The sequence below is a fragment of the Eptatretus burgeri genome, chromosome 10 (genome assembly GCF_056783735.1).
Source record: "Eptatretus burgeri isolate ZD-2024b chromosome 10, Ebu_testis_v1, whole genome shotgun sequence".
In the NCBI taxonomy this organism is placed as follows: domain Eukaryota; kingdom Metazoa; phylum Chordata; class Myxini; order Myxiniformes; family Myxinidae; genus Eptatretus; species Eptatretus burgeri.
Genome location: NC_140970.1, coordinates 5747450 through 5757326, shown reverse-complemented (window position 1 = coordinate 5757326; position 9877 = coordinate 5747450). Strand labels below are relative to the sequence as shown.

The window sequence follows — 9877 nt, the reverse complement described above, 5'->3', positions numbered from 1 at the left end:
TTAATTTTTTTTTCTTCCAAATCCACCTTCATCAATGCAATTTACCCTCAATGTGCACGAAAGTGGTTGTTAACTATCTTTACCAATACCTGTTAAAGCTACAGGTATTGGCAATGTATGTGACATTACAGGGTGTATGGATGACATGGGTATATTGGACCATAATAGTAGCGCGTTCAGTTAATGATGGTATTTTTGTTCCGAATGAACGAGCAAAGTGAGACAATTCACTCAACGAATGCTGTTCTGATTGATAAATGTTTTATTGTTGCAAAATATTATCCAAATAATTCACGAACCAAAATTGTTCACGTTGTCTTAACTTAGAAAGACAGAAAAAAGGGTGGCATTATACAAGTTGAATCTGGTGATGCAATATAGGAGGGAAAGGTGGGAAACGATTTGATGAAACAAATAAAATATCAAACCTTGAGAAAGCAGTTGAGATCGTTAAACCAATATTGGGGTAAACAGCACCTTCCATTTTGGCAACAAAATATAGAATGACAAAAACACGGAGAAAACTCGGTGGCATTGGTGTAAATAAAACACAAGTGATTAATGTTTATTAAATTAAAATAATGAGAAGCACCCGCTCCCTCCTGGGCAGTCAAGGGGGTCATGTTGTTATATTTATGCCCATTTTACTCCAAGGGGTCCCAGGATTACACACCCCATAAAATGGTTGCGATCGGTGAGCCGTCCGTTTTTGCGGTACCTCGGGACAGACTGAATTATAGTAAGAAGATAAAAAGTTTTGCAAATTACACAAACATGATTGAACTTTGTTAAAGGTACACAATTTTGAAACCAGCACAATAGTTGCATCTCCAACTCCCCAACAAACCATATGACAGAGACCACTGCTACCAATTAGTGTGTGTGTGTGGGGGGGGGAATACCATTTGCATATGATCATTTGAACCATTCCAAGAAATGAAGAATGATTCTTTCCAATTTCGTCTGGAATAAAAAAATTGTCCTTTGGAGCACAATTTGTAAATTTCAGGCAATATGGCTCGTCATCATAGAGGTTGATTCCTCATTGCTTCCACCAGAATAAATGGCACAATTTCACCTTTTACTGAACAGAGGTTAATAAGCATAAATATTCCTCCCAAAGCTAAATCAACAGACGAGGGGTTTTACTTGGTCTTTGCTCAGTATCACTGGTGAAAATTATTGGCAATACCTACAAAATGCTCCCTGAACCAAAAAAATGATGAGCTGTTTTATCATCTCTTGCGATGAATAATTGTGTAAAGAATGTTGCTCCACATTTCTACATAATGTTCCAGGTGACATGTTCAAAGTGTCGAAGCACTGAACACAGACAACACACCACGGACAAGACGAGCAGCATTTGGACCTCAATCCAGACAACAGTCCTGTTTCTTAATATTCGAGGATGTCACAAAGCTTAGTGTTGTTACACCAGTCTGTTTCATCAAAGCACCAGAGGCAACCTGAAATGGAAAAAGGAAGGGGGTGTTTATATATATATATATATATATACATATACATACACACACATACACAATGCATACACATGCATAATAAGCTAAAAAAAACTTTCAACCTAAGCATGAAAATACTGTAATATTAAAGGTATCTGGGTCTCTGCTTGGTAGTATTGTAGACACCAGACAAAATTAAGGGACTGACTTAAACATAGGTTTGAAAAATAAAATACAGTACATTTAGTTGTATCAGCATTAAGCTGTAGGCAAGGTACATCTGAATAAATGTTAATAAACATTATTGCAGAAGTAGCATTTCACATTCCAAAGACCGTTATGACATTGGAATGTGTTATTTATGTCATGGAATCATTTTTCACAGTTTAATTATCCAGCACAAATCCTTCTCGCAACATATGATGCCATGCATCTTTTGGCCTGTTATCATTCCATTGAGCAGATAGCTTCACAATGGTTGATAAAAAAAATGTATATGATTGAGAAACTCAAAATAGTTCAAACCATGTCTACGTTACATTTTTCAACAGAAGGAAATATGAATAATATATATACACATATATATATATATATATATATATATATATATATATATATATATATATATATATATATATATATATATATATATATATATATATATATATATATATATATATATATATATATATATATATATATATATATATATATATATATATATATATATATATATATACACACACACACACACACACACACACACACACACACACACACACACACACACACACACACACACACACACACACACACACACACACACACACACCTACCTTTTTGTACTTGTGCCTATCTCGTTTGTAGAACTGTTTGAACATCATAAGTACGATAGTATTTTACCTAGGGTCCGGTAATATATATTTTTATATACCAGTATAATTTTTCATATCGATATACCCATCTTGGAAATTTGAATACAGCGGTTGACCGAAAAAAACTAAAAACATCAGTATACTGCATCCACAAAAATTCTTACTACAATTCATGGACCAGTGTTTATTTATTTGCGTGTTTGTCACAAAACTCCTCCCACAGTTCGGGGCCAATTATATTCAGACTTGTGACAGAGGATCACTGCATGGCCCCAATAAATGAAAATGGGTGTTTTTATCTTTGTCAGCGGTCTTTGGGTGTCATGGGGGGTGGGGGGTGGGGGGGGTGACGCAAATTTTCTATGTAAATATGCATCATGTGTACCGCCTCCACGTGTGGGAGGGTATTATAAGTCTCTACCATTTACAGTACAGTATTCCTGTCCCTACATTTACATTGGGGAAAACAAGTATTTGATACACGGCCGATTTTGCAGGTTTTCCCACTTACAAAGCACGTAGAGGACTGTAATTTTTATCATAGGTATACTTCAACTGTGAAAGACGGAATCTAAAACAAAAATCCTGAAAATCACATTGTATGATTTTTAAATAATTAATTTGCATTTTATTGCATGAAATAAGTATTTGATCACTGACCAACCAGTAAGAATTCCGGCTCTCACAGACCTGTTAGTTTTGTCTTAAAGAAGCCCTCCCATTCTCCACTCATTACCTGTATTAACTGCACCTGTTTGAACTCGTTATCTGCATAAAAGACAGTTGTCCACACTGAACCAATCAGACTCCAACCTCTCCACAATGGGCAAGACCAGAGAGCTGTCTAAGGACATCAGGGACAAAATTGTAGACTTGCACAAGGCTGGGATGGGCTACAGGGCAATAGGCAAGCAGCTTGGTGAGGAAGGCAACAACTGTTGGCACAATTATTAGAAAATGGAAGAAGTTCAAGATTACAGTCAATCTCCCTTGGTCTGGGGCTCCATGCAAGATCTCACCTCGTGGAGCCTCAATGATCATGAGAAAGGTGAGGGATCAGCCCAGCACGACATGGCAGGACCTGGTCAATGACCTGAAGAGAGCTGGGACCACAGTATCAAAGAAAACCATAAGTAAAACACCACGCCATCATGGATTAAAATCCTGCAGCGCACGCAAGGTCCCTCTGCTCAAGCCAGCGCATGTCCAGGCCCGTCTGAAGTTTGCCAATGACCATCTGGATGATCCAGAGGAGGAATGGGAGAAGGCCATGTGGTCTGATGAGACCAAAATAGAGCTTTTTGGTTAAAACTCCACTCGCCGTGTTTGGAGGAAGAAGAAGGATGAGTACAACCCAAAGAACACCATCCCAACCGTGAAGCATGGAGGTGGAAACATCATTTTTTGGGATGCTTTTCTGCAAAGGGGACAGGACGACTGCACCGTATTGAGGGAAGGATGGATGGGGCCATGCATCACGAGATCTTGGCCAACAACCTCCTTCCCTCAACAAGAGCATTGAAGATGGGGCGTGGCTGGGTCTTCCAGCATGACAACGACCCAAAACACACAGCCAGGGCAACAAAGGAGTGGCTCCGTCAGAAACATCAAGGTCCTGGAGTGGCCGAGCCAGTCTCCAGACCTGAACCCAATAGAAAATCTTTGGAGGGAGCTGAAAGTCTGTGTTGCCCAGCGACAGCCCTGAAACCTGAAGGATCTGGAGAAGATCTGTATGGAGGAGTGGGCCAAAATCCCTGCTGCAGTCTGTGAAAACCTGGTTAAGAACTATAGGAAACGTCTGATCTCTGTAATTGCAAACAAAGGTTTCTGTACCAAATATTAAGTTCTGTTTTTCTGATGTATCAAATACTTATTTCATGCAATAAAATGTAAATTAATTATTTAAAAATCATACAATATGATTTTCAGGATTTTTGTTTTAGATTCCGTCTTTCACAGTTGAAGTGTACCTACGATAAAAATTACAGACCTCGACGTGCTTTCTCAGTGGGAAAACCTGCAAAATCGGCAGTGCATCAAATACTTGTTCTCCCCTCTATATTCCAGTACTGTGGGTTGTTTTGAATTATAAGCAGGAGGTATATTTTTGCTTCATGCATTATATTTTTGCGTATAAAAGGAGAGACCCTCATAGAGGACAGAGCTGTAAATTGACTATCCACTGCCCAAATAAAGACATGCGTCAGAAGAACGTGTTCCGTGCTTGGAACAAGATCACCCGAAGCGCAGGTACTCTGCTAATATCAGTAAACAATCACCAACAAATCAAAGAAAGGTGTTCACAATCCTTAAATACTGTATACGAGTAAAGAAGCTTTGATGCACTCTGCTACACCTGGAAGTGGAACATATAACGTTAAGACGTACAGGAAAGTAGGTACACAGTAGGTTTTAACTTTTAACCCTCAGCACCCGAGCACAGCACAAGCAATCACACTTTTCTTTGCTCTTGCGGATGTTTTTAAAGCAAATGGATATTTTATATGAATTGGATGTGCTTTTACCGACGATTACTGACAAGGCGATCCACAACGGTGATACCGATATCAACCTGTGCACGCGGCGATCTGCTATAATGATACCGGCGGCCTGTGCTGTAATATTTACTGAGATAGCGAGCTGAGCACTCGCCTGCTACCTATGATGAACGGTCATCGACTGTCGTCTTTATAAATTATCGTGCAAGAATAATGCAAGTGAAGAACAAAACTGAACCCCTTTTACTCTCTTTACCAACCAAATTCTCTATCATAAGAAAAATTTGCCATAATTTGTAAAGATAGAGTGCATGATGTATCACATGAATTACTTACTGTGTCAATGATGTGTACATCATATATATATAAATACATAATGGACCATTACGTATTTTTGGAAACTGCGCAAAAAAATATTTATTTATTTAGATACTAATGTGAGCCCACTGATGTCAAAACAAAAGAAATAATAATAATTAAAAAAAAATTCCACATGAGTTTTCCAGGCCAAAATGTTTTCCAGAAGCCTTAATACAAATGTTTCATGTAACAAGTGATATTGGAATAAACCACAAAAATAAGAATGAAACCTTGTTTGTTTGCTGTTATTCCATTGACTAGAAAACACCTGCTCCCTCGAGTAGCCTTGGGGGATACTGGGGCAAATATATTTTGTGCTATGGCTAATATTCCCCCGTCTGCAGCAGGGGGTCACAGTAAGGCACTTGCACGGTGGCATGTGTACAGGCGAAAATTTGTAAGTAGTCGACCCACTCCACCTGCACGCTCGAAGGGGGGTGGGTTTGTGCCAATGACCTGACCCTGGGTAGTACCAACACGTATGCAAAATTGGGTGGAGATCAGCACAGCTCTGTGTTTTTTTCTATGATGTTCAGATGTACACACATACACATACATAGAGAATTGCCTTATTAAATTTTGTAAGATAGAGTATATGTATACCTACAGACAAAAAATACCAGCTTGGCATGTTATACCACAGCACCATTCCAAGTTGTACCTTTTGCAGCATTAATCACCAGCTTGTCACATGGATTGCTTTTTTGAGTAAACTGCAAACGATAATTATCCTCATTTTCATAACAAAAATTAAGTCAACAGATGTATGCTCTCCACATACTCAGTGGTTATTTGGACTACAGTAAACCCCATTTTCCACATGCGGTTATGTTTCATCTCACCGATAAACTCATACATCATGAACAGGGTGGTCATTCGTCCGGTTTTCTACTCCTTTGTCCTCCCATACAAAACTGGACACATGTCCTCCATCTTCCTCTTGAGCCACCTAAGCTTTCGACCCACAATTCAACTTTTGATTGTTGGTTTTCATTGGTGAATATAATTCTCATTTAATTACCTCTGCCACCGAAGGTGGAAGGGAGGTTGTGTTTTCACCCGTCTGTCTGTTTGTGTGCAGATTATCTCAAAAAGTTGTGGACGGATTCGTACAAACCTTGGTGGACAGGTTGGGTGTGTAACAAGGATTAATCGATTTTGGTGAAGATCCAAATCCGGATCCGATAATTATTTAATTTTTAAAGTGATTCTTCACCATTGAGAGATGGGGTTAAAAATGATATATAGCCTGATATTTCAAGAATTTATTGGGCCCGATATGTTCTGATGGATCTGGCATTGCATGGCAGAGGTGTGTGCTCCACTGAGTGCCCCTCGAGTCAATCCTGCATTTGTATTGCCCCTACAAATGCCAACAAAAATTGTATTTGTTATGTTGGTTACAGCTGGCTGTTGCGTGACACTGTTAAATCTTTACATTACAGCTGTTGCTTGACTTAAAAAATTTGTACAAAATATTAGGTAATATGGAAATGTATGTGCTCTCCTGAAATGAAAGACTGCCAGATGAGAGAGGAGAGGTATTTGAACTTTTCAGCAAAGCCTACTGTCATGGCCAAAAATAGTCACCCTTGTGCTTTTTTCAAATAATTCACAATGTTCCCCAAAAATAAGTTGAAATTGACAAAAGTATTTGGTCTTCACAATTCTTTATTTCACTGTTAACATTACAGAACCTTTGTTTTTGATTCAAAACTTAATACATCCTTTTAAATCAGAAAATAAAAATAAATGGCATTGACAAAATGATTGACACCCAAAACTTAATATTTGGTAGCACAGCCTTTGGACAAAACTGCAGTCAAGCACTTCCTATAGTCATGAATGAGCTTCCTACACCTCTCTACTGGCAGTTTGTCCCACACTTCTTGTGCAAACTGCTCCAGTTCTCCCAGATTTGAAGGGTGCATTTGGGGTCATTGTCATGCGACAAGACCAATGACCTTCAACAGAGATCCAGCTTTCTCACACTGGGTTAAACATTGTGCCCCAAAATGCCTTGGTAATCTCCTGATTTAATGATGCCATGCACACACTCAAGGCACCCAGTGCCAGAGGCAGCACAGGTCCCAAAGCATCACTGAACCAACTCCATGTTTCATGTTTGACTGGAAGGAAGGTGTTCTTTTCTTTGAAGGCTTCATTTTGTTGTCTGGAAACATAGAAATGATGTGCTTTACCAAACTCCAGTCAGGCTTTCTTTTGTGTCTCTCTCAGCAGTGGGGTCCTCCTGGGTCTCCTACCATAGAACCCCCTTTCAGAGTTGGCGACAGATGGTGAAAGTTGAACGAGGTGCTTTCTCCAGCATTCAAACAATCTTTCACTGCAATCTTCGATCAAGTTTTCTCTTGCAGCCATGTCCAGGGAAGTTGGCGACAGTGCCATGAGCCTTAAACTTCCTGATGCCATTGCATACGGTGGACACAGGAACATCAATGTCTCTGGCGATGGATTTGTAGCCTTGAGATTGTCCATGCTTGGCTACAATCTTGTGTCTGACCTCAGACAATTCTCTGGTTTTCTTTCTTTTCTCCATGCTCATTGCGATTTACAGTGACAGGAAACAGCAGAATGACTCCTTTTCTCTATTCAAACTGGTTGAATGAGTGATTTTTATGTTGCAGGCACCTGAAACTCACCACAGGTTAGTTTAATTCCAAAGTAAAGGAGAATCACCTGCTTGAAATCTAATTATTTCTAACAACTTATAAAAGGTGCCAATAATGTCTGGATCATTTTAGGACTTCTGTGTGGAATAAGCTAAGATTCAGTAATTTTTTTCAGCTTTTTTTGTTTTGTTCCACTGCAAACCAAATAAATAAATCTGTGGATACCAAGATTTTTTAAATTTGAATAATTTTCTGGAAGAAACGGTGCATTATTTGAAAAAAAGTGCAAGGGTGCCAATATTTTTGGCCATGACATGAGATACTGTACATGCTGCAGACAGTACTGTATGTGCTGCGTGTTTCAGTTAACACCAGACTGCAGCAGCCCCTGCTGCAATTATATTTGTAAAGTTGAAGCTACTGCAACGCCAAATATTTTTGGTTCAACAGATAAACGCCAGAGTCCCGAGTGGGCTGCAACGGCTATTTTTCAGTCTTGTTGCATATTCTGGTCTTTCTCTTGTGATGTACCCTTTGGGTCCCGAAAGGTTTATTTCATTAAAGTCATTTTGTCTGTCTAAAACCTGGAGCATATTTCGAAGTTGTATAGAAAAGGTTCTCATGTTCCCAGTTCTCCCATCCCTGTTTCATAAATACACAAATATGTGATTTAGGTCTCCTTTGAGGTTATCGAGTTGCCATGATCATAAAACCATTCAGTTTGTCATATAAAGGACAGATTTGACAGGACAAACAACATTCAGGTTTAAGTTCACTCCCCCCCCCCCCACCCCAACCAAATAAAGTGCTACGAGCTGCTTTAAGTCGCCATTTTGAGTAGCATGGTGGGAGGAGGAATCCGGTGTGCCATTCAGACCAAATTGAGGTTAAGGTGCGATTTTGTTCTCAATCCGGCTCGGTGCATCTGGGCCGATGCGACTGCAGTCATGAAACACACGCACACAAGGTAAATATGTTGCTCACACCACCCCGTACAAGTGCGACATGGCCTGGGGTTAGCTGAAAGGTGGTTGGCCAAATTCAAATTCAAACACTGGGTGGTGAAAAAGGTATCCCTGCATGAAATTTAACGGCTTTCTCCAATGGGACGATGCCAGCAACAAAAGGCGTCCTAGAGATACCAATCAAATTAACACGATTTTATTTACAATGTAAATAAAAATACAAGCATAATTAAAACTGGTAAACCAGTAATCCCGGGCTTCAAGGCGTGCCTCCATTTTAACAATATCACCCTGTCACATGATATGGGTTTTCCGAGTTAGAAAGTTAGTTCAAGTCTGCAATGGGGTCCAGCTACGGGGTCCCTCACGTTATCTCAATGAAGGATTGAAAAGCCCATAGCAATACATGATAGAGAAAGAAACTTCACATTGGACAAATCGAGGCTGGACAAATTTTCAAGTCCCCAAAAAAGTCCAATAACTCCACATTTGCATATTAATGTAAATGGCGAACTTGTAGAACGTTAAAATATCTTCCAGAATTTGTGGTCACTTTTTGTCTATCTTTTTTGGTTTTCATTTTACATGTCAAAAATGGGTGATTTTCAACTTTGGGGGGCTCTGGGGCCTCACTGGGGTAAAATACAGTCATAGTGTAAACATATTTGGAGTCCCCTCTTCAAGGCCTATCAGAATCTCTCATTAAATTTTTTCAACTCTCATTTGCATATTTGGCATATTTAATGAGGTGAATCGGCATCATTTTAATCATATAAATTATGCAACGATTTCGACGAAATTAACAACTTAACATTCCAATGGAACCTCGTAAATGTGTGCAAAAGTTTGAGGTTGTCGTATTACCCCTTCTGGAGAAGAAGATGTTTTTAGGTTTTGGAGAAAATCCAATATGGCCACCATACCAAGTGACCTACGTCATCAAAATTTTCAAAGTATAAACTTCAGGTGGAGAGTTATTAAATGGTTAAGTTTCATTGAATTTCATCCAAGCGTTGTTTTTATTTTATGACATTTCAAAAATGGGTCATTTTCAACTTTGGGGGGCGCTGGGGGCTCACTGGGGGCAAATAC

The 9877-nt window shown here is 39.3% G+C and overlaps 1 protein-coding gene across 1 annotated transcript in view; it reads right to left on the bottom strand.

Moving 5' to 3' along the window:
* Window positions 1–244: 244 nt before the first annotated feature.
* Window positions 245–9877, bottom strand: part of LOC147017877 (cold-inducible RNA-binding protein B-like) — a 56557-nt gene continuing 46924 nt past the window's right edge. Inside the window, exon 9 of the transcript XR_015062174.1 lies at window positions 245–1466. The gene's annotated coding sequence lies outside the window, so the exon portion shown is untranslated. The remainder of the gene's footprint in view (window positions 1467–9877) is intronic.